General features: G+C 40.0%; 2 protein-coding genes across 7 annotated transcripts in view; one reads left to right on the plus strand and one right to left on the minus strand.

The window, feature by feature from the left end:
- Positions 1 to 21,595, minus strand: part of LOC138186288 (uncharacterized) — a 356,044-nt gene that overhangs the window by 289,775 nt on the left and 44,674 nt on the right. The gene's annotated exons all lie outside the window — the stretch shown is intronic.
- The window catches only part of LOC138186276 (zinc finger protein 541), a 589,272-nt gene that overhangs the window by 217,853 nt on the left and 349,824 nt on the right, over positions 1 to 21,595 (plus strand). For 2 of the 6 annotated variants that reach the window (XM_069125956.1, XM_069125958.1), the window contains exon 1: positions 7,020 to 7,763. The exons of the other annotated variants lie outside the window; for them this stretch is intronic. The gene's annotated coding sequence lies outside the window, so the exon portion shown is untranslated. Of the gene's footprint in view, positions 1 to 7,019; positions 7,764 to 21,595 lie in introns of those variants that run through there. 6 annotated transcript variants of the gene reach the window in all.

Below are 21,595 nucleotides of genomic sequence, written 5' to 3' on the forward strand. Positions count from 1 at the left end.
TTATAGACTTCGCTTAACATCTCGTACACGCAATATACGTGGAATAACATGTACCACTATTATCTCCATCTCATGCAAAGTTTTCTTCGTGGAACTGGTTACGTGGAGCAACTCAAATTAGACTTATCCGTGCTGCATCATCAACTCGTAGATGATGCATTAAGTTACTGCATTCGGTACAATAGGCCATGATACACGGGCAACTGTGCGTAAATGGGAAATTGCGAAGCGGAAAGTTTACTGCGCGCCGCATTGACTCACAGTTGACGAAACTGCATATTTATTTGTGTACCGGACGAAATTAAGAGCAATATAGCTACTTTCACGCCCTCTTCTCGGATAAATGGCTACTACTTGTGAAAACGGTAAAAATATAGCGGCAAAATGTAACGAGCAAGTTGCTATATAGAGAGATGGATTTTTTTTTGTTAATTATCTAGCAACTGGTATTTTTAGTTTATTCATGCAGAGAAAAAAGTTTGTGAACTAATAATAGTAATCTTGATTTTATTGTAAATGTGCATTACTTAGCAGAAGTAGAATGGTATACTAATAAAACATAATAGACAATAAAATAAAATAAGTCGAAAATATAGATAAATATACGAGTAGGTATATGCGTATAGGTAAAACCAAATAGAGGTAAGTTTTCAAGCTAAATCTCTAGGCTCTAGAATACTTGGAACTTTTGATTTTTCGATATAAAGTAAAATATATTCCTATTCTTGCTCACAATGAGATATGCTTTGTACAAACCTTACTATCTACTCTGAAAACATCTTAAATGTGTAGTATGCCAATTTTAATCGCAAATGTTCTCTACATGTTTTCAAATTCTTCGGATATCTACGATCTGACAATTCTGACGTCAAACCGCAAATGAATTTATCATAATATCATGTATCATGATTGCACAACGAACAAATCCATACAGAACGGTTCTTGCCGAGGTTCGATGATTCAATTTTAAGGGCATTTTACAGGGAGCCGCGCTTTAACCAGCTAATATTAACACCATATTTCAGCGGATAACGAGAGAACGCGCGCCGTTTAACGCGCGCTCCGTCTACACGCAATGCGTAACAACGGCGATTTCTCTCAAAACCTCTCAACGTACGTCAGCGAAAATTTCTGGTAATAGTCCGGTAAGCCCTTTTCGGTGGGCGCACGATATTCCAATGGATTTTCGCAACGTTCCATGCTTGCCGATTCACGTGAATGCCCGGCATAAGCCACGTGGGCTTAACAAAATGATCCACGATGAATGAAATGCTATTTTATCTATAGAGCGGTTGGTCGAATATGTCGATTCGGAGCCAAAAAGATATCGTTGAATCCACGCCAGAAATTTCGTGACGGAATCTTGCGGTCGTGACGTTTTTCTAGAAATAAATATGTACGGTTATTATGTGTGCGTGTTCAAGTATGTGCGAGCATCATCCTGCCATTTCATGCGTTTTGGCTCGGTCGCCATTATATGACGTCGAATCGCGATACATATTTGAATTTCCATTCTGATCTATTCACTACACTGACCATTTACTCGGCTTGATGCTTCGTATATAGAATTCTGCCGTTCTCTCTCTCTCTCTCTCTCTCTTCTCTCGTTGTGTATTTTTTACTTTGATTACCAATTTTGATAATATCCGTGAGCATAGTGCCAATATCCGTATGCAAAATACAGAACGAGGATTATACGTTTTCCACGAAACGAATGTATGAATTTTCTGTCAACGAACTGATATGTGGAAAATATTACGAGGAAAAATCGATAAACCCTAGAAATATTGTAGATTATGTAAAATTCCAATTATCGTGGTCTGTTAATTCTGTGAAAATCGCAGTTCTACATCTTCCATAGCAAATATATCTGAGTATAGTGGTGTAATTAGTTCAAATAGCTTCAATAATTAAAAATATCTAAAAATTAGGTTATTTACAGTGAAATATCGTGATTGAGTTATGATAAAACAAATTTAGAATTGAGTAATAATGAGGTAGGGTATAGAAATTTCATGTGAGCCAGGTATTAGGTTAAAGTAAGCAAAGGTAACAGCTTCTCTTTCGTTTCATTCTTTTTTCACTCCCCATTCCACCATATGTCTACCCTTTCTTCCCTCAGCTTCTATTCTCCTTCATCTTCCCCTCCCTTTTTTCCCTCTTCTCTTTCGACAATCCTATTTCTTCATTTTTTTCCTCTTTTTCGTTTTCTTTCGTTTCTCCTCCCTCCTCATTGCAGTTTTGGCAATTGCTCCGAATAAATTTAATTTTGATGTCTAATAATTTCGCATAGTAAACGTTATATTTAATCTGCGGAAAATCGTACATTCTGCCAAACTATGAACGAGGAAACAAAAGTTGAGATCATCTGAATACGCCAAAGCACAAGCCAAAGAAAACACGCACGCTATCTTCGAAGCTGCGATTTCTTCATGAATATATCGAGCTATGTTGCATTATATTCCGGTAATTTTAAAAAGGTCATCCACTTCTTACTTCCTCTTTCTCGCCCCTTTCCATATACATGATATTAATCTGCATTAATTCAATATTGTGATTCACTTATACGTTAGAATGGAATGCTGGTGATACAGCGGGGTAATTTCCTTTCTTTTTTATCTGACGGCGTTTCGCAAAATGAATATTATATTTGGAAGAATACGATGCTCGCCTACTCCATGTCGGTATAAGAAGCGCATAGAATATTTTAATTAAATCCGAGCCCTCAGAGAATCTCGGCAAAAGGAAAGAAAGTACATATAGCGGGAGTATACTGCCTTGAGGAGATTTATTACCGTACTTGGAAAGACTAAAACGCGACCGAGTAAATAGCGAGGAACGTGGAGTTTATCCGATGCTGTTAAAAATTCTTTAAGCATCTCCCTCGGCCAGGTATATCTAACGTTCGAGAATTAATTAAAAAGATGTGCCTTTATCGCAATTATCAAGATGTTGCGAAACACGAAGTAAATATCCACGATTAATATTTTTTATGGATTAAACAATGAATCACGAAGACGAGTTATTTATAAAAGTTTTAATTTACATACTATTGCAAACATATCTGTGTGAACATCATCCAGTAAGAATGTATATCTTATAAAAATGAATTATGCTAAATAAAGCTCTACTAGCCGTTTCTCCTAAACATAATCAATCGTTGTTCTTTATTTTCGTCCCGATAAATAAATAAGCATGGTCGCGTAGGCGAGCACGCGGCAACACTTAATTTTCTCGGATAAAGACCAAGACTTTACGAGCGTTTTATCCAGCTTACCCGGAACCGTTGATTATCCCTGTGCAAGGGACGTAAAATGAATCTAACTCAAATGGATTTCTACTTGAACCAGACAACGCAATTATTTGTAATCGCAACAATGTAATTACTTGACATAAGTTATTGGAACGTGCGGTTGCAAATCACTCGCAGAGAGAATCCGTTGGCAACTATTTGCGGATCTATTGAGAATTTGGATCCGTAGATACGAATTGCCGCTATGCATGCCGTACAACCATCTCGCTGTTTCGTATCAAACTGATTCGCCGAGCTTTCTCGCGTTCTCTACTAAAAATATCGACGGATGTATCGGTTACAAAATACGAAGCAAAGAAGCTCGGTGCGAATAGTCACGACACGTTAGGAAGGGGGGCCTGGAATTAATGATCCAATGGGATCTCGTAAACATCGCCAGCAAAATTGTTATTAAATCGAGCGGCTTTGTTTGAATCCGCGGCTGCAGTTAATTAGGTGAGCGAGACAAATGGCGTTGTGCCTTTTCCTCACTTTGTAAATCCGTTGGCGGTTACTCTCGAAATTCGAAGTGCCATCTACGCGCACCAAAGTGGCCTACGTGTATTTTACAAAAAGTCCGGGGAACAACCGACCACGGCAAAAAGAGACGATCCCTGTGGCGCCATTTCAACGATTTACAGCACCGCTTTTCTACGGTCGTTATGCTCCTAACTGTTCGTCGATCGTAATTTTCCCGGCTAATGTGCTTAACCATCGTCAACTCCTGCCTCCCTATCGGCGTGTCTTGTCAATCATGTTAAAAATAGAACTGCCTACTTCCGATTGTCATTTCTTTTTCCTTCAAAATCACAGCGCGGCGTAAGCTTGTTCATTGAAATAAATTTTCGTACGCGCGTATCTTCCGACCAAGTTTAACATTTCTTAGTAAAAAAAAAATTAAAAGAGGCTGCAGCGAACCTAGTGAATGTACGGGAGACGAATCGAAAGTTCCTTCATCGATCCTTTTTATTATCATTTCTCAATAGTAAATTTGTAATTTATTTTACTTTGACGTACACGCGGTTGCTTTCTCCCCCAGCCATTTGTATCCGATAAAATATGCTGCTTGCTCGGATGTTTAATGAACGATCTTGCGAATATTGAAAGAGCATACTTAGTCGACGGAGCATGTTTTACGTTTAATCTATAACCTACACGCATTATGCGGTCTAACGTTCCGATCTTATTATACTCGCAATTTCTAAATAGAGAACATTTAGATATCTTCTTAAGTACATGCGACATCAGAACGTAACTTTTGGTATTGCCATATCCTTCAATCTCGTTTTACCACGCATGCTTTATGATTCACCCAATTATAATCCACGATCATAAAACACGACCACGTAGCTTGACTTTTACAACTCGCGTTTTATTCGGAGAAAAGAAAACGAGACCTGATCTGCGATTGCTCAGTCTGGACAGTAGTGTTCAAATAACGTGTCCACTAAAAAGTACCAAGCGTGCTATGTACATCATTTCGTAAGGAGGCATAAACGTTAAATTTACTTTAAATTGGAACGATTTGTTTTCCAAGCAATGACTGTTGGGAATAAGTAGGTCGAGATCAGTGAAAACAAGGAATATCAGTGGAGCAGACGGAAATGTAGAGGCTGGCTTGATTTCCGTTTCTTTCGCGATGAAAATTGTGCGCGGGCGCAAAGAAACATCGAAGACAGGTGAAGCAATAACATGCGGAGCAGTAACAGGCTGGAGCAACGTCCAGCAGCTAACGTTGGCGGGAAAACAAAACGTGCAGATAATTCCCGGCTGAAATTATTTACACAGGGAATAACGAAAATTCTGCGGCCACGTTGACAATTAACAGAAGCTCTACGTCAAATAGATTTGTTTTTTCACGGCCATTAGTAAGGTTACACCGGAACATTTCCCTTAATCCGTGTTTACGGAGGGTCGAGGCTGCGGTATATCCGTTCCTCTATCTCTCCGTTAAGAAACGAGAAGCTTACCAGACGCTGCATTTTTTTGTAAACGAGCCGGGATAATGGTGCGAACCGCAAGTAAGGAACCACGCTAAAATGTTGCACCTTACATCTTACACCTTACGCCGACAACGTGCGATAACATTCCTGGTATGGTAACAAATTCGTCCAAGCTTTATTTGCATAGCTACCGTGCTACCGATGTATCTCGAAATTAATAACTGGTTTCCGTGTTGTACTTGTTGCGTTGAAAAATTCGGTCTGATATTTATAACGAAAATCGATCAATTCTCTGGAATCCATCTTTGTGCTATATATGTTGATTATAGTGTAGACGAGAGCAAAGTAGTAATTGACTTTATAATCTGCATTTATTATGTATCTGTGTAATCTGTATGTACATATGTATTGAAATAGATTTGTGCCACGATTATAATAGCGTAAGCATCTTTCTTACACATATAAAAAGTAAAAGATTTAATTACTGTGATACAATACACATAACAGAAAATTAAGAAGTCTAATTGTAGTAATGATCGAGATAAGGTTATGTTACGACGTACATAGAAAACGCGTGTACGAGTAGACTATAACGATATAAATGCAATTATTTAATAATTAAAAAAAAAATACTTTCAGTAGAAGTTGCATATATCGAGCTTCATAGAAAAATTTTCAATACTATTCCGCCATTTTGTAACTCTGTCACTCTTAGTTATACTACAATATTAATGGTCAACATAAGAAACATTATAAACTCACAATGGCATGATACGTGCAGATTCGTACATTGCAGATACTTCGTTCAAGAATAAATTCAAACTGAACAATAATATTCTTCGAAATAACACCTTATCTTTAAGGAGATCGACTTTGAAAAGTATGTTTTTAAGTATGTGTACTTACCCTTAGCTCGAACACAATGACTCGGCGTACCTTGTCGCGTAGCTCCCTGTTTGTCGTTATGTTTATAAACATGATTTCCGTTGTAGTTTACTACCCAGCGTCCTGCAAGTTTGTTATCGATATGAATAATCAATATCTTACAAGATATGTATATAGTAGTCAGAAAGTAAGACAACGTACAGATGAACCGTATTACGGCACGTAATATAGGACGATGACAAAGACTCGCGATGACAACGACAACATAGACGTGAATTTAAAATTCGTTTCCCCCACTCGATCGGAACGTACAGCATGAAAGGGGAAGCGGGCCGAAAGGACGACATAGCGCGAGTGCGCGCGCCTATGGCGCGCGCGGAAGGACGGTTGGCCGCGAGGAAAAGAGGGTGAGCACTACAGGTGGTGGGCGTCCCAACGTCGTGAGCGCCGCTGCACAACGCGACAAACAACTAAAACGCGGCCGTCGAAAATCCAACCCAACGTGTGTGTCCATCCATCCGTCGGTGGTATATACGACACGTTTGTCACGACGCGATGCGATGATCCAAACGCAGCAAACGACCGTCAATTTCGGCTAAGTCTTCGTCGTACGCGTTCGCGCTCTTCCGTTGAATCCTAGCCATTTCTCTCTTGCTCTTCCTAGGCTGCGCACATTATATATACGTACAGATATAACATACACATACAGCGATACGCGATCTATATATTTCTCTTTCTACCCGTAGCCTACTATTACTACGTGCACGCGCACCGATCTACCTATCTCTCTCCCTTTCCGGCATCCCCCTTCTTCTCTCTTTCTCCGACCTTCCGTCCTTACCCCTCTCGCGTGCCCGTCGGATCGTTTCGACGAGATACCGCGCAGTGGCGCAGTCGTCGCCACGAGAGCGACGTGCTCTCCGTCGGTGGTCATGAATCGTGCGGCGGAAGAGGTCCTCGCGAGCCGGCCGCCGCCGTCGTCGTTGTAGTCGCGTCGTCCTAGTCATCGTCGTCGCGCCGTTGTGCTAGTCCTCGTCTTCGCGCGATCGTCACGCGTTTGTGGATCTTTGTAGCAGTCGTGTTTGATACGTGCGGTGGTCGTCGTTGTCGTGGTGGTGATCGTGTGGTACACCGGATCTCTTTGAGCGGACGATCTCGGTCTCGCGTGTGGTCGATTACGAGCGCGACTGTACCGATCAAACTCCGCCGGTGTTGTTGTTGCCGTTTACCGTGTGACGATCGAGTGGTGGTTTTAACGAGAGGAAGAAATATGGGCATTGGTTGGCGCGTGCCGCGTCGCGGTGAACGTTGCGTCGCTGATCGCCGACAGCGGCGCCATAACGGGGCGCGTTCGCACGCGATCACAGTGTGAGACGAGAGAAAAAAAAATATAGAAGAGGAAGAGGAAGAAGTGCGGAAGCCGGTTGCACGCCGTTCAACCGGAGGAGATATATAAGGCCTGCTGCTCTGTTTGTATTGGTTTTTTCTAGTCAGTGCCGTGATCATAGCCGCGTGCAACCACGCTCGTTCGGAGATTGTGCTCTGTGCCCCAGCGGGAGAACGAGAGCGCGCCGAGGGCTGAAAATGTGAGAAACTTGTTGTTCCGGCTGGTTGGCGGGACACCGGACGATTTCGTTGACAAGGTAATGCGATACGGCTGACCAGGCGTTTTTACGCGCCAAATAAACGCGGGTATGGTTCGTGTCCGCGTGATTTACGCTCTGTACGCGCGCAAACGCGACACGTCGCGGATTTCGCTGAAACGTGTGCACGTTAATTACACGATTTGTGGACTCTACCTCTTCTCGTGCAACCGTTTTTTCGCAACCCGTGTTTAGTGTCGATGTGCAGTATTGCTCGCACGTCTATGTGTGCGAGGTGCACTTTCCATCGCAATTTCGCGTGAAAATATCGCATCGCGTCGCGGGATTCATCGAAATAGCCAACCCATTGTCGACGTCGATTAACGTAATGGTCGATCGCGTGTTAGACAGTGATCGATCGTAATATAGTTTGACACGGTTACACTTAGAAAGTAAGGATCGCGTAATACGTTTTCGCGATGACAGATGTAGGTTAGATTGTATGATCTTGGATAGTTAACTTCGACGCTTTTCAGTGTCGCGTATCGAAGCAATTATTAACGTCTTGTTGTACATCCGTACGCTGTAAAGATGGCCGCCGTTATCGATCTATATTTCTCTTCGATATATCAAACGACCCCAATTTTTTACTTCAATTCAAATATCACAATTTTACTATGTATTTTATAATAATTAGAAACATTCAGAATAAGTGTTAACCCACTTTAATAATTCGAAAAGACTCAAGGGAATCGATTCATTTTACTTGCTCCGAATAGGAATGTCAAATCGCTTTTTCTTTCTGCAAAGTTGATATTCGAGCCGGCTGCGTTCGAATAAGCGGGAAGTGATTAATTGAACGCTCGTTCCGCGGTTCGACGGCGCGTAACAACGAAACTCGCTTTCCAGCAGGACCAGTAGCTGCTCCGTGAAAGCGTAGAATTCACGGACGAATAAAGAGACTCCGTGAGTAGTGGCGGCTGTTCGTCTCTGACGTCCGGCGGATTTACTGTTTACGCTGTTTCCGGCGTTAACTGTGCACGTTGGAAATTTCGTAGTTTCGCGAGGCGTTCGGTGACTTGTGCTTTTTCAGATCGATACCGGAGTCAAGGTTGCCGGTACGGCGGCACGTAAAAATAATAACACGCCGCGGGTATGGCGAGGGGGGAGCAAGGAGGAGGGAAGATGGAAACAAAGAGGGAACGTGCAACGGAGTGTTTTACGCTCCCTGTTGCTCCCTACATTGTTCCATATTTGTCCGGCTTCGGTGACCCTATCGGAAAAGCGCTATAAATAGAGAACTATTTCCAATTTTACACAGAAAGGCAGGCAACGCACCAACTGCAGACGAGATGCGACTACTCGAGTGCGCCAGACGTTTTCTTTCGTAATTAGGTCAATCTGTACGTAATGAGACATTACTCGCGCGCGTTTCTCTACGACCATTCTCGCGTCGTTTCGCCTCATTTCAGACGGCGAGATTTGTCCCCTCGGATCGAAAGATTTTAATTAAAGGTTCGCCACCGAGATTCGGCGACGACCGCGCGTCCCGACGCCACGACCTGTCGTCTTCGCGCACTCGTTTTCGAGAATACGCTCGGCAACGATTACCTCTTTAATCTATGAAGTGAGAAATTGGTCCAACGAGTTCGATTCGAAGAGATACGATCGTTTTATGAATATATGGAAACGGATCTTTGTTGACTCGATAGTACTAATGGCTGTGGATTCATTGATAAATGTCGATGAATATCGATGCGAATAATAGAGATAGTTGTCAGAGTAGGGGAGAGTAATGGGTATAAATAGTTGTTTACGAACGAAGAGAAGAGTGGAAATTGACATTAGTTGTATTGCTTGCGGAGAAAACAAAAGAGTCGAGTTCTTTCTGCCTCGGTACCTATCTTTCTCTTTGCTGTACGTTAATTTATTTTTATGATATCAAAGATTTCTACTTTTACAAGAATCCCTAGAAAACCTTGATCATAACGACGATGAATAAATTTGTACGTATGATTTTTCCCAACGATTCGAGTAGTTTAAAAATACCAGAATGTAATTAAATTAAAAAGGCGTTACTTAACTAAAAGTACTATCAACATTTTTCACTATCTGTAGCTTACTTATATTTCGAAACTTTATAATCATTTATAAATGATTCGCCGTCGACAGTCACCACTAATATGATCATTTTACGTTGTTGCTTCTAAACAGATAATTTATATACACGGAAGGGACATGGAATCTGTCGTGTCCGTGTAAATCAAAGTTAAAACTTTAACCGAGTAGAGATCACCGACCAGAGAATTATTACGGAATATCGTTGGACCGTGTCGCAATCACGGCACCGGTATTAGTTACATTCTTCATTCAGTGAGTGCATCAGCGACTTCCTCGTCGGTGGCGTGTATTTGCGCGCGTGGCGCTTTAAAATAGTCACCGGTAAATATACACACCAGCGGGGGAACACTTTTATTTATCGTGGCTACTACGTGCCGTTTCTGATTGACGGGCATTAGCTGCGGCCACTCGAACGTTCGTGCGCGGCTACCGTTTCGAAACGAATCGAAACGTCGCCGAATATTTACGGGGAATTTCCGCTATCGCGAGGAGGCCCGCGAAAGTTTGGATCGCTTTGCGGAATCGAGAAGGTGCAGAACGGATTAGAATTTCAGATGCACGCTTCGTTGCTATAGGATGTTTGCTGAAGTGATCTGTGATTGCTTGATGAGGGGAAAATGGAGATTCAACTTTGATTACTAGGAAATTGTAATGGAAGGGATTTTGGGAATAGTAGTATTGTCTGAGAATTGAAGGATTTGCAGTAGGAAGATTCGATATTTGAAGTGTGTTTTTTAAAAGAGAAAGAAAGCTAGAAGCTATTTTATATTCGAAAGTATAAAAATTTATTTTTACGAACATTGGTTGTTTATTCAGGTGGTTTTCGTTGCTTTAGTCAAATTACTGGAAAGTGGAATTGTTTAACCGAACTGCTCCCTTTGATTTGTATTCAGCTATCTATTTGCTATCGAGGATTTTGTCGATTTACAAGAGAGGGGAAGAATGTACATGTAAACGGTAGTGTGATATGCACAGTCTGACCATGTCGGGTGAATCTACTGCGCTGTTATGTGCCTTCTCTCCGCTAGCATAATGTTAAAAAATTTAAATTGTCTTGAATTTTTAAGTAAAATTAATATTATTTAAATTCGTTTGTAATCTTTACCAATTTGATAGATATCGTGTAGAATGTACTGCTGCTTTCGAAGATGATGTTACTGATTCAATATTGTCTGCACGTTACGTGTTTTGAAAAGGTCAGGAGGATCGGATTAAATCTTTGAAGCAGTCATTGTTATAGTGTATTATACGTATAGTACACGGATTTTCTTCTGATGAACGATATGAATACAATCTGTATGACAACAATAATAATTAAATTCATGCTTAGCTTAAATACATTCATAGTAGATCGACGAGTCACTTAAGATAAATTGGTATATACTACAATGTATACCCGTATATGTTCAGTTTATATTTGTCACTGGCAAGAAAGTTGCGAGAGTATCTAGCGTAATACACAATTTTGATTCGAATTCTTTAACTTGAAATTATTGCAATCGACACGATAAATTTCGTGACTGTGAATTTCTCAAAATTGGAAAAACAGCACTGCGGAATGAGTTTCAAATTCTTCGTAGAAAACAAATAATCCGAATGAATAAAGTATGATTCATCGTGTTTGGCAAAGTATGCGTTTATCTTTTAGTATCATCACTTTTTCCCGCATTTGTTAATTTTTTTATTCGCAGCTCGATCAATTTTTCGTATAAAAATATCGCCCCGTCGAATGTAGATATTTATTTTCGTTTCACAACGACGTATCTTCCCTTTTATTCCTCTCCAATAAATCGTGCAATTATTTGCCTTGTGACTATCTCTCCGTGGAATGGATCAACGTCTCTTCGTTAAAACGATCGTTTCCTATTCATGAGATACAGTTTACAACTCATTCTATTTTCTTATCTCCATATACGTCTGAATACGTTATATATAATACATTTTAAGGATTGGTAGCATATATGTACGTACATATGTCTTAAGGTAATGAAGCATCGCATATAAAAACTATATTTTTGTTGGAAATGTATTGTACTTTTCCTCGTTCGTTTCATATTTTATGGTATGTTATCTTTAACATTGCAATTTATACTTCGTGCGTAAATTTTTACTAAATTGCCAATTAATTACAAACTTACATGCACATAACATTTCTCTTTTTTTGGAAAAGAAGAGAAACGTGTATTTGATGGATTTAAATAACCAATAATTCCTTTCAATATAATTATAGAATACCTAGGATTATTAACAACGAATATTATTGTCTTATTTGTTATAATAATATACATGGTCAAAAAGTACATGAGATACAATTAGAAGATTGAAAGTTAGTTTTACAGCAATTATCGTCCTATTCTATTTGTCTATCCATCGCTCTCCTAATCTACTAATTGCAACATTACACACTATGCCCATCCCCCAGAGTTACTCGAACCAACACAAGAGTAAACCAATCTAGAAGAACCGAGCAAAATCTCCATTCCACTTTCGTACATGTACATTTCCAACTATCAACCAATATCTGCACGTTTTAGCGGCATTTGTCCTTTTTCAACGAAACCAAAACTACGCTTTAGAACCATTTCACGTCGATCGTGCATCATTCACGATAGAACCGTACGCTTTTCTTTCTGATCGCGTCCGTGAGCTGCGCAAGAAACGAGCGGAAATAATTTCAAAGCCGGACGCATTTGCCGATAGAAAAATACAGAACGATGCAAAGGGATGCAAACGAACGGATACAGCTTATCCCGGCGTTATTTTTCCTTTCCATTATATCGAGAATCTTACTCGCGATTCATTTCCGACTGCATGGGTTAGAGCTTTAGATTAGCGAGGCTTTTCCGTTCGCTTGCTTCCTCCCTGCTTTTTCTCCCCTCTTTTTTCCTCTCGACCTTGGTCCCTCTGCCTGCGATAAACATTTCCACATCGCTTTGACTCATTTCAATATTCAGCCACGAGTGGAAATTGACAGAACTTGTTACGGTCTCGCCACAGGCGAGAAATCCGATGTTGCTTGAATAAAAAGCAGAGAAAACGGAATAAAAGAACCGAATGGACGGGAGATCCACTCTCGTTCTCTTTCGTTCCTTTCCATTCTCTGTCCAGTGTTCAAGTATTCAACGATCGTTGCGAATCGCGAATTAACCCCACGGGTTCGACAGGGCGAGCCGCCCACCCTTTCGCGATCCTCTTCCGGTATTCTAAAAAATAATTCTCGCGCTTCGGGCGGTTATCGTGTGCACGTGAAGCTGAAGTAAGAGAGCCGTTTGCCCGTGCTCTTTATCGAAAATTGCTTCATTTATTAAACCGTTTAATATCGGATTTAAAAGCGCCGCGAACGATTCCTTTGAAGTCAGCCGCAGACAGGAAACGCGAAACATCAGCCGGTTCGTAGGGATGTTTCAGTGCAAATAGCACACCGGAAGAAAGAAGGAATGGAAATTAAAAAGTTTCAGACAAGCCATGTTAGGTCATCGTTGTTGCATTTTTCAAGCAGTTATAATTACTGCTTTGCACTCGGTGTATAAATAAAGCATTCCTTTATGCGTCGTGAGAGTGGTAATAATAGTTTTTGTAGAATAATTCAAGACAGGAGGAGAAATATTGTTGTTGCTTGCAGAGCTTTGATATAATAAACATCGTAATGTGATTATTGGGTGAAATGTTAGGCTGTTGTCTTGTAATATCCGTGACAATCGTGGCACAGATTACGATTATGGTTGTATTCGTATCATCCTTTTAATCCCAACACGTATCGTACTTGTAGTTTTTCTAGTTTCAAATATTTATATCGAAGATTGACAAATACAAACTATACATACAAATGTGTCACGATAGATAAAGGATTAGGGATTGAATTTAATCACCTAACAGCGTCGTCACGCGGTATTAATCACATTTGCACGGATATCAAGCTTATTTATTTGTTATCGAACATAGTGCTGTCGAAAAAAACGCCTATTGCATACCTTTGTTATCGTCCATGGGATTTTCGGGTTCTGGCTTCAATTTTTTCCCCTGTCATATCGCGCTACGGTATCCGTTTCTTTGGCTGCGGTCCAATAGATTTGGACGCGACCATTTCATTATTTTTTTGACTCGGGGCAAAATCTGTGGATCCAGTTTGTATGTGTGCGGATTTGAAATCGAAAAAGAACACGGCTATGTGCGTGACATACGGCTGTCACGTGCGTTCAACGTCATAGTGAACGCATCCGGGCCAAGCATCGACAGCTGTTCTCATTTCTCGCCTTCTGGATGGATATTTCTGTACCATTTGATGCATACGCGATAATCAGGCTGATTGATATCGGTATTGCTGCGGAAAACTCAGGTTCTTTAATTAACGCGTCTAAATGGTCGCCCTAGTTTCTCCTACTATCAACTTCGCATCCTAATCATCTTAACTTTGTGAACAAAACACGACCTCTGTGTAGAAGAACTATTTGAAATTTATATCAACGATTTTTTCTGTTTTCAAGGCTCCTTTCAAACATAGCTAAGAATATGTATTTGTAAAGTGTCATGTGGTATCTTGGATCTAAGGTTCAGTAATTTTGTATGTTTTTCGTGAAGTAGAATTAGGTGGAATAGCTAAGTAAAATAAGATTAATTAAAGTACAAGAAGTAGTCGAACATGTTCATGTTTCTCAGCAGAACAATTTGTTAAGTTTCCTCTATCTTTAGCACCTTGGGCGCAGGTTCCTTATAGACGTATATTTAAATAAATATCTAATAGAATGTTAATATATTTAGACGTACTTGGATGTTTCTTAAATATCAAGTTCGAAGAATGATTCATATGTACTTCTTCGTGATGACTTCGTATCTCGGCAAAATCGAGCTAGTAAATATAATATCTAATACCAATGCTAATTGAATACTAAATATTAATTATTATTACACATTCATAATTATCAGATTATATAGTAATTACCAGTTCATAAGAATTAAAATACTAAGGAGATTAACCAAATGATAATTACCATGGTTACTTAAAATATTTACCGATTAGGATAATCACTTAAACTGTATTTTCTATTTTTTACAGAATAATGGTTTTATAACTCAGTTATGTTATCAAAATTATCCAGTTATTTGACCTTGGCGTCAAACATGTATTCTTCCATCGTCCGGAAAGTCTAAAAAATATTGCTTGTCATCATATTAAAATACAGAAAAGCTCTGCGATAGTGAAAATGTTAAAAAATTTATCTTACCGATTATAGCATTGGTTAACAGTTTTTTCTCATTTTTATCTTTTTCTTTTTATTAAAACATTCTTTTTGAGTCGTAAAGCGAGATTGAAATAAAGAAATTAACAAAGATGTACTTACTATATTTGTTTCTACGATCTTCGTGTGCATATATATGATTTCCGCAAACTTCTATTTCCGTAGTTAGGAGAAACTGGAAAGAGGAAGTGGTAGGTCGTTCGATTTTTTGGGATTTTGGCCGGTCATGGTGCCGGTGGTTTTATCGTAAATCATTCGTGAAAACGTGGCGTGTCAGCGAGAACACGAAACGGTGCGTTCACGAGCGCCAGTACGTGCAAAACGTAAAATCGTGCAAAGCGCCAGCTTGCTAGCCTAATCAACTTAGCGTGCGCTACCACCAACACCGTCTCGAGGTCTTCGCGGTCTGCCAACGAATGTTCCCTGTCACAAAATCGCAGATGCGAAACAATGCGTAACGGCCAGTGTGCGCGACATTAGACAACTGCATTGCAAATTACCGCAGGATATGTCAGTGAGAAGCGGCTAATTCTGGTGCGTTCGTCATCGTCTCGATTGTTCTTCCCGCGAAATATCGTTGCGCCAAACAAGGAGATGCGATGGTGAACGAAATGAGAATTTTTTCCTCCGCGTTTTTAGAACGTGAACGAAAAAGTGATACGTGAAATGGAGTAAAATATTAATTTTCTTTCTTCGAACGAAAGAGCGATTTTATATTTGATATAAAGGGATTTTATTCTGTTCTGATTAAAAAGAACGATGGAGTTATGTTAAAAGTGGTTGTATTACATTTAGTATAATAATCATTTTTACCATTCGAAGCAGAGAAGATTATTTTAAATCAATATCAGTCTTCATATACTTCTTTCTAATTTCATTTCTTTACGTTATTACAAAATCCGGTGCCTTCAATGATTTTGCAACGCGTATTATTCCAATATGTTTTTGTACAAATAAACTTCGTAAATGTGTGAGAATGAAATATTACATTAACGACAAGTCAGGATTTTACCTACACTTTATCATCCATTTCCTGTTTTTAAATGTTCATATAATGCATCACACTCACACTCGTTCACGGATTATAACGTAGACATTCGTCAACAGCCATAATGCTCTCAAATCAAATTTCAAGCATTTCCTCACTCTGTAAAATTCAGTCAGCTGTTATTTCTTACTCCATTCAACCTACCTGTGCAACCCTAGAGAGACTGTCTTTATGAATCTTTTAATCGTATCTTCTCCTACAACGCTGCTACATCCCTCACCGGTGTACGTCTTAAAACTTTCCAACCATCGAGTACTCGCACCCAGGTTCCATTGCTTATTTCTCTCCGTTAATACGCCGTCGAGAAATGTAATAGTGTCGTAAAACAATTATTGAACCATTAGCTCGCGTGCAGCGAACGGGAGACGCGTACGGATGGACGGACGATAATTACGCTCGTTCAGTGTCTTTGGAGCTATAACGCGTATATACTGGCGCAGATAGTGGTTTCGATAAATTTAATGTTGATCGTGTAAAAAGAAATAACTGTTTGATATAGAGGAGTTGAACGAAATAATGGAAACACCTACTATGTTATATACGTATATAACATATATGAAATAATGGAAACACGTTTTATATATTATATATATGAGGTGATCGTCCGTGAAGGTGCCCACAAGAAAATACCCTTGATTTTCAACAATAACGTTTATTAGACTCTTAATAATTAACAACAAATAACGTTTAACCACGATTAACGATTAACAAGGATTAACGATCAACAACGATTAATAACAAGTAACGATTAAAACTGAACTCTCAAGAGTAGACGACTCGTTTCTCTAATTGTGTTTGCTTCTCTTAACCTTTCGCACTTCGCAGCTCGGGGCAGAATGAGTCTTTTTGGTTCAAAACCGAACAGATTCTTTCCTTTGTTGCACCTCGATATCCCCACTACGCGCGCGTTTATTAGAAGTCCGCGACAGTTGCCACGTATGCATTCTACCGAATATTCGGCGAAAGAACCGTAGGGATATCGATGATACATTAGGCCTGTCGGCCTTACGCTTTGAAGGTATAGCGCTTTGTGCAACGAAGCCGTTGGAAATTTCCGTGGTCGAGTGCCGCCACATGTGTAACATATATGGCATGTGAGAAGCGTTTTCATTATTTTGTCCAATCCTTGTACATGTACACTTGTATATTTCTAAATTATACAAAATGTTACTTGTACATACAAATATTATATTTGTAGGTAACACTTTTCGAAACATAAATTATAGCTTGCTATCGTAAAGTATATTTCCAACGAAGTATATTTGAATATTGTAATCTAATACTATATCTTAATACTTAATTTTATCTCAGGCAATCATATATGTTTATACTTTTAACTAATAGATTAGGAATATTGTGGCCAGGTGTTCGAGTACTTACAGAAGCGTAGTTAGCGATATCAAACACTGTAAGATCGACCGGATAAGTGAAAAATCTTCGATATTGTACATTGAGGAAAACATTGAACTCGAACGTTTAGTCGTTGAATCGTGGAAGAAGCTCAGCATGCTCGGTACCGAGATAATAATTTCACGCAGAAATAGAGGCGTACGAGAGAAACGAGCCAGTCGTTCGAGAGTTCACGTCCACGTGAACAATAATAACATCGATCTAGCACTCTTCTACGTTTTCCTCTCGATCTCGTCATTGCTCGATCGTGCGTGCAAAATGGCGAGCTTTCTTCTCCCTCTAATGCTCCCACTCGTATTCTTTTACGGTTATCACATCGCTGGTTGACGATCGTTTCGAAGCGTGCGCGATATCTTCGCTTTAATGATCCTCTTAATTGCTAGCTGTAGCACCAACTACTTGGAACTTTTCACGACGTCCTTACCGGTTGTACTAGCTGGCTACTTAAGCTAGAAATTCGCGTAGAATGTCGTATCGTTTTTCCCCTTCAGACCGAAATATAATATCGTAGAAATTCGCTGTGTTAATGAAGAATTCTTGCTACGAAACGAACATGGAGAGAGTCGCTCGAACAGTGTTTTCTCTTTGTGAAGATATTGTGTTAGACGAATAAGAAAGTTTGCAATTACAAAAAGAAAAAGAAAAGAGAAAAAAGCAGGTCGTTGCTAAATGAAGGAAAAATGACACTGTATTATGGCGATTCTTAATATGGTAATAAAAGTGTGACTGATAAGATTTGAAGAGTAGACGAATCGTATGGCTATATTTTTTAACTTTTTTCTAGAGTTTTGTTAGAGGCAACTTACTTTGTTTTAATTCTGTGTTGGAAAAATACTGTTCATGTAGGTTTAACGGTGAAATGAGTTTCGTGTTGCGTGCTTATTTGTACTTTTTAGAATGAAATATACGTTTAACCATATTAAATGGATTACCGAGAAAAAGTAAATTTCCAAGACAATAAAAAAGAATATCACGTATAAAATATAAAGAAGAAATTCAGTTACTGTGTATCTGGCAAAATATTTTACAAGCATTTTACATAGCCCTTCTTAATTCAGGATTAAATTCTAACATTTAAATACACCATATATAATGTCATTTCTCTTATCTGTTAATGCAAAATTTATGATATAACCAACAGATATTTATCAACGAAAAATCATCGAGTTTGTCATTAGAGAAATTAATAAAATTGAGTATAATTAGTAATTTTGTTAAGCTGCCAAAGTAAGAACGAAGATGAGAACGTGGCGAATTTTTAATCGAACTGGAAACTCTCAGTATTCACGGTGCGGCCTGGGTGTTCGCGAACATTTGCAAACACTTAAAGCGGCGAAGACATTTCGTCGCGCAGAAACACGCACGAACGAACATTTTGCGAGTTCAGATGGCGTATCAAAAGCCATTCGTGCTTCTTCGTGCGCGTTTAGCATCGCATCGAGGACGCCACGGTGAAAATTTTGCGCGAATGTTTCCGAATATGAGCCAGGACCGCGAGCAGCGTACGAAATTAACCGAAGTTCGCCAAGCGGAACTGCCGCGATGGAAATTTCTAAAAAGATGCCATTGTCGCGTACTCTCGTGTCATGGTGTAACTTCGTACCGTTCGTCTTCTCTAAAAAGGACTATGATCGCGCGATTCCTGTCCTACTTTCAGTTTTCGAGATGTTACCTTTTTTTAAGCTTTGTCACGTTTATCTCTTTATATCGCGTTTCTTCAAAAAAGATTTCTTCAAAGAAGATCCATCTTAAACGAACATTTATCGACCAGCATTATTATCTATGTGCAGAGAACGAGAAAACGAGATCTATGTATTTTCTATCGATATCGCGGATTGCCAATCGTTTCTCCAAAGCATCGCGATCTGACACGATCGTGGTCTGACCTCTCGTCGAGATATCAAAGCTGGCAGATTCTATCTAGAGAAAACAGAACGTGGATTATGAAGAAGATACTACAGGGTCGATGAAATCGGAGGGTGTTGACCATGTCGATCATTCGCCTCTTAAAATCCTCTTTATAACCAGCTCTGGACAGAATCGTCTTCGGAATAGTCATTGCTATGAAATCTTGGCAGTCATCGGGATATCTGGTACATCGTGCGGATCCTTAACCGCCTGAATACTCGAATGGATTGGCCGATGTTACTGTTCGACGATGCATCTCTAAAAATAACCCTCAAAAGATTTTTCTTTCAACCTCTCTTCCTTTCTCTCTTTTTATACGTGCCGAGAACTTGCGAAACTGTGAGCGTCCGTGTACACGGTACGTGCAATCGGAAACGTTGCTGCGTTTGATTATAATTACTTAATGCCCCTGTCGCTAAACTTCGATCGTTTCTGTTTGTTTGCTTTGATTCCGAGCGACAGGTTTCATGATACGATGGAAACAGATACGTATTATTATATAGCTCGATAATATGTAACGAGTAATGCGATTGATTAGTGAGATCTAACGTTTGTATCGTATTTATAATCTGACGTGGTTCCGTCTGAAAGTTTAAATTGTTTCAGTTGTTTATAAGACTTGGTCAGTTCCACTTCGTATACATTTCATGATTCCATCACACGATTACTGTCCAATTCTGAGAAGCGAAATAGCTTGCGCCTATGAGTTCACTTATTCCAAAGAGGTGGCACAAATAATAGGAATTTTCAAGGTAAATTGAAAAGAAAGCAACTTCTCTAGCATATATCATCGTTCTTTTTCACTTTTCACCGAGAGCACAATCGTATGCACGATACACTTGTCTACGATGTTGGAAATCCGTAGATGAAAGAATACGTCGATACAGTCCACCACTAAACGACACGGTTCATCTAGAACCGCTGAATCGTTTCTTCGTTCGCAAAATCCGATAAATCGTGAATTTACCTCCATGGTAGAAAGTTAGCACAGTGTATCACAAGAGAGTGACGCTGTTAGTAGCGGGTGTCAGCAGCAACATTAAGATGATATTACGATGCATAGTGACCTTCGTCATCGGTGTGGCGCGGGGCCTTTAATTTCACCGGACGGACGGTTCGCTCGGCTCTGCCACAAAGTGGTTGACAAATAAAGCTGCTGGAGTGGTTCGAACGAGCATCCCGCGAAAACTACCGTCTAGATAGATCCTCTCTGACCATCGCACGGCTGTGTGGATGGTGTGGAGCACTCTTGGCTGTCGCTTCCTCGGCCAAGAAACCGAGAGAAGTCAGAGGAGGAGCACACCAGATAAGAGACGCGAGAACGATGGAAAGAGGCAGATAGAACCGAGTGGAAGAAGAGAGGTGTGTCGTGTTTTTGACGATAGATAGGGTCGGTTCTAGCATTTTGGCGACACTCCAGCATCTATATAAATACCACCGGGAGTCACCACTCGTCCCTGTGGCGCTGGTGCTCGCGCGCGTTTATGTGCGAGCTTCTCTTCTTCGCTTCCCGCGTACTCGACACGCTTCGTTATTTTTCTCCTTCTTCTTGCTCCCGTTCCGACGTACGTACGTTCTGTTCATACGTACGATCGTGTACGTTGGTAGCCTCTTCTTTTTCGTTTTCTTTCTTAGTGTCAGCTCGCGCTTTTTGTCACCGTTAACCGGCCGCAAACTGCGATCCGGCACATCCCTGCAAGCCGAGAGTCAAAACTAATAAAGAGCGAGCGCGCGAGCGACAAATGACACGCGTTTGCTACTAGATCCCGTAATTCGTGTTATCCACGAGCTGTTGTCCCGTTCCTCTTTCGGAGTTTACTGGCGAGCTTGTTTTGGAATTAATCGCGATACACTGTTTTGTATCGGATCCATGGTTTTACGGTGATTGATTTCGAACGTAAAATATATGGATAATTTATTTCGCATTGTTGTCGAAACAAGAGTAATATCAGGCAGATATCTCGTGTCTCAGTACAGAGAAGCGTATATCAAGCTGCGTTTGTTGGAATAAATTGGAATTCAGAATGTATGTTTTCTTTTTCTGTGTCTTTTTTTCGTGTAAAAGTTTCGTACAGAAAATCCAGTTTGAAAATGCACGGAGTACGGTCACGTTCAATCAAAATTCGGTGTAATAAACATCGCTATAAATACGTGAAATACGTGCGCGA

The sequence above is a fragment of the Bombus flavifrons genome, chromosome 13, assembly GCF_040668555.2.
Source record: "Bombus flavifrons isolate JBK064 chromosome 13, iyBomFlav1_principal, whole genome shotgun sequence".
NCBI lineage: Eukaryota > Metazoa > Arthropoda > Insecta > Hymenoptera > Apidae > Bombus > Bombus flavifrons.